The sequence below is a fragment of the Lissotriton helveticus genome, chromosome 4_1 (assembly GCF_964261635.1).
Source record: "Lissotriton helveticus chromosome 4_1, aLisHel1.1, whole genome shotgun sequence".
NCBI classification, from domain to species: domain Eukaryota; kingdom Metazoa; phylum Chordata; class Amphibia; order Caudata; family Salamandridae; genus Lissotriton; species Lissotriton helveticus.
In genome coordinates, this window is record NC_136063.1 from 1,541,723,699 (window position 1) to 1,541,732,126 (window position 8,428).

An 8,428-nucleotide genomic window follows, 5' to 3' on the forward strand; every position below is an offset into this window, starting at 1 on the left:
ATCCCTTGGAGCAGTCGCTGGGACCCCATTAAATGCGACCTCGTGGCAGTGAGTGCTACCACCTTCAAGGATCACCAGCTTACCACCTGTTCCCACTTCCCAAATTCAGTCAATAAAAACAGCTACCCTTCTGAAAGGGTTTCTTTACCCATGGGTACTTACTACTCTGCTTGCCAGAAGTGGGGTTGGGTCTTTATCCATTATTTAGGGATCTGGAGCAGCTCTAAGGAGGTCTCTCTTGTAGGCTTACTACTACCCTCCTTCCATTTCTGTTTGGCGAGCCCCCCCTTCTTGCCATCACCCCCTTGGGATTTCTTAGATACCCATGTACGTACATACTCATCTGCTGCCTTACCCAGGCCTCTGGGGCTGGATAGCTTAGAGACTACTAGATTCTGGTGTAAGTTCTCTGTAGGACAATTAGTTAAGATGCTCTTTCACCACCATATTGTAGAGCCCTTCATAAGTGTCAACTTTGTTAACTTTTATGTAGCCTTCCAGCGTCATGACTGAAGCCTCTACAACATCTATTTATGTCTATTGTGCCCCCTGTGTGTGTCCCTAAATATTTATCTGTACTCCTTTAGGGGAAGACCGAACATTTAGACAAAGATTGCCTTCATGTGTCGGTAGGACTACTTTCTTATCTTCTAGGGCCAGAAGCCTATCTCTCCTAGAAGACATGCTCCCAGGACAGGTCCCCAGCAGGAATTGTTTTCACACATTTAAGGGTGCTCGTATCTTATTAGCTGAATGTGAACATGAAGCTGCTTTATGAACCTTCCTGTGCTGCAGACCCTTTCTCCCAGCCACCTACAAGCATTGCTTGCGTGAGAATGTTAAAAGTGGTGGGACAACAAAATGCAGAACAATGGGGGCCATTTCGTGATTTTGCATTGTCCTTGCTCTATGCAAGGGAGCTCAAGGGTGATGTAAAACCTAGAATGGCATTTACCAATCCACACAAGGGAAAGACTTGGTAAGTGTGGAGTAACGCAAGGCAGTGCAAGCCGCTGTTTTGCATTACTCTGCCACATTAAGGCCTTCCCTTGGTGGAGCATGGGTGTTCCCATGCATTCACCCGTGATTTACCATTAGTACTACACCTGGGAATGCGTACAAATGCTACCCCTTCCCAAGGAGGATTGGTGCATTCTGAAGCACATATAGAAAGAGGAAAAGGCCTTAGAGGATTTTTATTGTGCACGAAGGTATCCCTTCTTGCACCAAAACAATCCTGCATGAAACGCAGACACCATAGCACAATGGTGCAAGTGCGACTGCGTTGGGGCTAAGCAGCAGCTTGTGCGCCAGCGCAGGCAGAGAGCAGGAATGTACCGTACAATTTTAAATATTGCACATTCCTGCCCTCTTCTTTTAATCCAGTGCAGCAAGGTGTGTTACTAGTTTGCATGAATATTTGATAAGTATGCCCAAGGTGTCTTGTGGATAGCGGGTCAGGATTCCCTAGATTGCACAACAAATCTGCAGAATGTGTTTTGTTGCACTGGGCACAGAAGAGGGGGCCGACTTTACTAGGTATGGTAACCGAATGGCATGGGGGTCCAATTACAAAAAGACATCTCACTCTCAAATGGATGGGTACAGGAGGCTCAAGCGAATTAGTGTTGTGAGGGTAACATGTGAGAAGCCATGGCCTGGCTCTGGTGAAGAGGCCCCATATTCGGGGGTAGAGTGCCGGACACTGGGCAAAGATGGTTGCCAGAGTCCTGCAGATGCATAGTGGAAAGACCCTACCACCACTGATGCTGCAATGCTTCAGGTGGTGTAATAGTCCCTGAAATGAATGCTGGGAGCTGCAGCACTCTTACTATCATGGAGATGTTGACTTGCTAAGTAAATGGTCATTAGACCCTGCGAAAGTCACAATAGCTAAGTGGAGCTAAAAAAGTGCTAGCAACATAAGGGTCTGGGACTGATAATATTGGTGGATTGAAGCACATCTAGGAAGTGGAGTCCAAGTAGAGAAGTGCTCATTTTGATCCGGTGGTTGAAAGTGGGGCCCGCTGGCACTTACTATTCCTCATCAGGTTTTGACCCATAACAAGAGAGAGAAAAACCAAAAGAGTTAAAGAAAAAGAAAAACAGCAGAAATATACTGATAAAGAGATAAAATAGGAATTTACAAGAGCGTGCAAGAGTTAAATAAAAGGGCAGGGATTGTATGGTGGTAGAGGAAAGAGGCATGATATGGAATCAAGATTATGCAGCCTTGCTATTCAGCAATTCTGACATTCGCCAACATCAGTAGGGGTCTTCTGATAAAAACCTTAGGCATCTGCTCTTATTCATTTAAAAACTAAGCACATAATCTTAGAAAGCCTGACCTCCTGATTGGTGTTACAACTCCCCAGCGTGGAGCTGGCACTCGAGAGGTGTGTCCTTTATTTATTTTTTAATATAAAGTGACATTATTAACATACCTTGCTATATCGTCACTTTACATTTTGATTTTTTCAGTGAATTTCTGGGGGTTTTAAAAAAATGTAAAGTAAAGCCTGTCACAAAGCAGAGTCCAATCCAGTTGCCTGCAGGGCCTGGCCATTACAATTTAAGGGGGTGTCACTTAAACAAAGGCAAAACTACTTGTTATGTCAAAGTCAGAACATCAACATACAAAAGGCAGGTCTATTGGCTTTATAAGGTGGTAGGCACATCTATATATCTATATATATCTATATATATATATATATCAGCATCCGCCCTCCAGCAGTGTGAAAGGAAAGAGCCACAAGCAGGGAATTTCAGGTGAGGCTGTTTAATGGCAACTGGACAGCGTAGGTATAATACATTTCGGATTGCTCCTTCATCAGACACCTCTTGCTGCCGTGCCTCATGTCCGTATTGCCGAAATTAAATATCCGCAGCTTTTAAAGCGGTATGCTCACAAACGCCTCCCAAACCATGTGATCATCCGCCCTGTTGCAGATAATAAGAAACTCCAACACCCAGAATGCTGTATGTCTGGGATGGCGTGATGTGGGAAACTGCAGTTATTTCTAATAGTTTGTAGACGTTGTGGGGCTCGGCAAACTTGATGAGGTCGCTTTTTAAGGTCCTGGCCCCTCGAGTCCCTGCATAACGTTCCAACCCTCAGGACGCCGAATCGCTGGGTCATAGGTTGGCGAGATTGCACCAATATATATATATATATATATATATATATATATATATATATATCCTCGCTTCACTTGCACCAACTCACGCACTCATGAACGGGTGCAGTTGTGCTGGGGGTGCTCCCGCCAACATTCCACTACTCGCCTCCTCTCCCCATTAGAAAAGACACAACACTTGCGGGGGAGAGTCAGTAGATTTTATTTGACCCTCAAATGCACCAGACGCGTTTCGGCAGTCGCCTTCCTCGATGGTATGAGGGCACGCCAGAAACGGCCATATTGTATGTTTACTCGTGACCGCATTTCCTGTTTGCTACCAGCAAGGACACAAACAAAGGACCAATACATTCTAATGGTAGCGCCATCTTAGAACATCAACACCAAAAGCATATGCAAATTGTTACTGCGAAAATGAATTAACTCTGCAGCACACAGTCACAAGACAAATATATATATACATATAAACTGCGACTTCCTCTGTAAAATAATTTTTACCTTAATGCTTACCAAGCCCAGGATGGGCAATTTCGCCACATATTGATGTAATTAAGTACGGCGCATCCGCACCATCATGATATAAATACCAATCATGGAGTGCCATCAAATGTTGAGAAAATGGTATGACAAAGGCTTGATAGAATCAGAGGAGTACTTGTACTTGAGGTGTTTAAATCCAATCACCGCCAGTATTTACCATCTGCCGAAAGTGCATAGAAACAGTATTAAACCTCCTGGAAGACCTATTGTGAGTTCACAAAGAAGTCTATTGGAACATCGGTCTGTATATATTGACTATTTTCTGACTGATTTTGTAAAAACCTTACGTAGTTACATTAGAGACACTAAGGACTTTTTGGGACATGTTGAGAAAATTGTGTGGCAGGAAGGTGATTGCATGCTTGTTATGGATATAGCCAGCTTATATACCAACATAGGGCACACCGATGGCTTAAAAGCTGTTAAGAGCTTCTTAGACACACGATCAGTAAAAATTACGGAGCACAACTCCATGTTGAGCGTGGCTCAGTGGTTAGAGGCGGCAGACCCGGAAGCTGAGATCGACCATGGACCAGGGTTCGATTCCCCGCCTCGGCGGGTCTCGGGCTCAAAATTCCACGGACTCGACAATTCTCGCTCTGGTGCCTACTCAACTCACGGGGTCACACTCTGCGACTCTGGGCAATAGCTTGCTTAATCTCCACTACGGCCCCTCGCGGCGGGCTGCCTGGCTTTCACCTTGTGGACACCCTGCCGGGGTTTCTCACAGGGGAATAGCAGGACGGGTTCCCTAAGCAAGCGCCGGGACGCTCACGGACAGCTGTGCGCTTTACAAGTCCAGCACATTTACATTTTATTTAACCTTCTGTTTGGAAAATAACATCTTTTTGTACCAGGACCAACATTATAAACAGCTGATTGGCACGGCCATGGGCACCTGCTTCGCCCCCAGCTACACGAACCTTTTCGTGGGCTGGTGGGAGAAGCAAGTGGCCTGGGCCATGACCAATGCAGAGTGGACGCAGAGTATAGTGGCCTGGTACAGGTACATAGACGATCTCTTCCTGATATGGAGGGGATCGGAGAAGTCTGCAGCTAGGTATATCAATGTCTTGAACGAAAATGATTACAACTTGAGATTTACGGCAGAAATAAGCACAAGAAGTGTGAATTTCCTTGATTTTGAGGTCTTTATTGTGGATGACAAACTGAACACACGGCTGTATCGTAAGCCACAGCCGGAAATTCGATCTTGCATTTCTCTAGTAGTCACCCCCCTAAATTGATCCAGGGTATCCCCTATGGGGAATTACTCAGAATCAAGAGGAGTTGTACCACCCAAGAGGATTTCAATATAAATGCAGAGGCCAGCATCAAGAGGTTCAGAGCAAGGGGTTATGGGGAACTATCTCTTAGGGACTCCCTCTCTAGAGTACAGGAAATGCCTATACCAAAACCTATGAAACAGAAGCAAGGCACAGAAAAGAAAGACCCATTTAGGATGATAACTACCTTCTCGAGTGGGGCAGGAATGTTGCGAACAGTCCTTAGAAAAAATTGGAATCTATTACGGACGGATCCCATTATTGGGATGGATTTACCAACACGTCCGATGCTAACTTTTAGAAGAACAATAGCTCGAAGGGATACGCTTAGGAGCAGCCATTTTGTACGAACGGTTCCAAAACCATTTGGCGAGGCACCCAATGGTTTTTATCCATGTGGTAGGTGCAAAGCCTGTAAAAATAGTAAGAAAATCCTATTGTACAAAGCTGCGGAGTCAACTAGATGGATCAGGAAGTTCCTTACCTGCAGTACCCCATATACTGTATATTGTCTGATATGTCCTTGCTGATCTAGGATATATTGGGAGTGCTATTCACCGGACTAAAATTTGCATCCTAGAACATCTACACGCCATAAAAAAACGTGAGGTAACGTATCCAGTAGCCAGGCATTTCCAACTGCATCACAGTAGTAATAACGATCCCTTACCCTTCTTTGCCATAGACCATGTCCCAGTCATTGTGAGAGGGAGGGGGGGCAGGATAATGAGGCTTAGAAGACTAGAGTTCAGGTACATAATAGATCTGTGTACCAAGTTCCCCGGAGGCCTGAACAGTAATGAGGAGTTGGCAGTACACGTAGGGTAGAGGGCTCTCTTCTCTGGGAGTATGATATCATGTTTTGTGTATGGAACTGTTGCATATAATGGATAATACTGTAACATGGAATGTAAAAATGTAAATATGATACTTATAGCTGCTGGATTATTGGATTGGGTGATGAACTGAAACAGAACTGCACTTTGCCCCTCCGTTCTGGAGGAATATGAACTACTAGTTTATCGATATTGTAATTTATGTTTTGGATTATGAATTGAATTGAATTTTATTCTATTTGGGTTTCACTTTGGGTTCGAGGACCAAGCATGATGAGGGATTAGCGCGTTGGCCCATACAGGGCAGTATTTATATCATGATGGTGCGGATGCGCCGTACTAAATTACATCTATATGTGGCGAAATTGCCCATCCTAGGCTTTATAAGCATTAGGGTAAAATGTATTTTACAGAGGAAATCGCAGTTTATATGTATATATATATATATATATTTGTCTTGTGACTATGTCCTGCAGAGTTAATTCATTTTCGCAGTAACAATTTGCATATGCTTTTGGTGTCGATGTTCTAAGATGGTGCTACCATTAGAATGTATTGGTCCTTTGTTTGTGTCCATACTGGTAGCAAACAGGAAATGTGGTCATGAGTAAACATAAAATATGGCCGTTTCTGGTGCGCCCTCATACCATCGAGGAAGGCGACTGCCGAAACATGTCTGGTGTGTGTGAGGGTCAAATAAAATCTACTGACTCTCCCCCGCCAGTGCTCTGTCTTTTCTAATGAGGAGAGGAGGTGAGTAGCGGAATATATATATATATATATATATATTCCAAAGCAATTTGAAATGAAACACCGCACTCTTCTAGTTTTGGTTAAGCTTATTTAATCCATCAAGGAAACGACTTCCTCACCTACGCGTTTCAAACAGATTACTGTTCTTGCTCACGGTAGTTACAAGTCCATTTTTTCTTTTTACTATTTATACCCTCCTACCCATGTGGCAATTAGGATGCATTATGGGAGGGGTAGTTTTTAGTGAAAACACACCATGTCAGGTCTCTTTTGCAAGATATAAAAATCTAACTATTTGACTTTCAGATGACATAATGGCTAAGTGCCTATGGTTTTATTGAAGTAAAACCATTATATAGCGGGTCGAGTTATTATCTCGCTCGCTGCATACATGTACTATTGTAGTACATTGTGGGTGATAGCTAAGTGCTAATAGTGAAAGTCAATGATTTATAACTTGGTCCAGGACTCTGACATTGTTTAAAATAAACGCTGTAAATAACAAACAATAAGTTTTTATACTTATACATATGTACTCAGTTTGACCCTATATATTTCAGACTTCTAAGCATTGTGTACTCAAAGGAGTCAAAACGTTCGGTTCAAGTTTCAAGTTTACATCATGGATTCAAACACTCTTAGATGAGAGATTAAATTTAAGAAGAATATTATCTTATTTACACGGAGGTCTTCATACATCTAGTTATGTGAGTATGTTGGACTACTGGATAATTGGATAATTATAAATGTACATAAAGTTCTTCGTCCCCGTTCAATCCTTGCGGGGTCTTGGTTTTGAACTTTATTATTAATTTTGACTCCAAACGTCTGAGTTTCTGCAGGCGATTGCCGCCTCGCTCATTGTCCGGTATCATTGCCAGTCCTGAATATCTTACATTTAGCCAGGTTTTGTTTTTGTGCATCATTAAGTGTTTTGCCATGGCGTACGTTTGGTCCTTGTTTTGCATGGCTCTGATGTGTTCTAATATCCTTTTCTTTAGGGCACATATGGTTGATCCAATATATCTCTTACCACACTCACATTCCAGGAGGTAGACAACATAATGGGATTCACAGGTGATCTTGGTCTGAATTTCAAAGGGTTTGCCTTTTGGATCAGTTATGGCTTTGAGATTTTTTCCGATTTTGCACGCTTTGCAAGACAGACATTTGGTGAACCCTTTTTGTCTTTTTTCCAGCCATGTTTCTTCTCTTCTGTTTACAAAATGGCTTCTGACCAGAATGTCACTAATTGATGGTGCTTTTCTGAAGGAAAAAAGGGGGGCATCTCCTATTGTGCTTCCAATGTCTGGATACTTTTTCAATACACTCCAGTATTTTGTAACCGCTTTTCTTATGTTTATACTTTCTTTTGAGTATGTCAGAATGAGGCGTGGCTTCTCTTCCTTTGTTGTTTCGATAGCCTCTTTTTTCTTGACTATCAGTGTCTCTGTTCTCGTTTTTTCTCGTGCTCTCATTTCTCCTCTTTTGATTGTATTCATCTTGTATCCCCTTTGGGAAAACCGATTGACTGTTTCTGCAAATTTGTTTTCCATTTCTGTTGGTTCTGAACAGTTGCGTTTCATCCTTAGAAACTCCCCATATGGTACATTCGATTTCAAGGATGTTGGATGAAAACTAGTCCCATGCAGGATACTGTTAGTGGAGGTTTTTTTGCGGAAAAGGGTGGTGTGTATTGTATTGTCTTTAATGTATACCTTTGTGTCCAAGTAGTCTATTTCTTTTTCTTGGATATTGAAAGTGAATTGTAGGCCCACATTGTTCTGGTTCAAGATTCCTATGTATTCTTCCAACTCCTCCCTGGTTCCATTCCACACCAGGAAGAGATCATCGATAAATCTCAGCCAAAGAACAG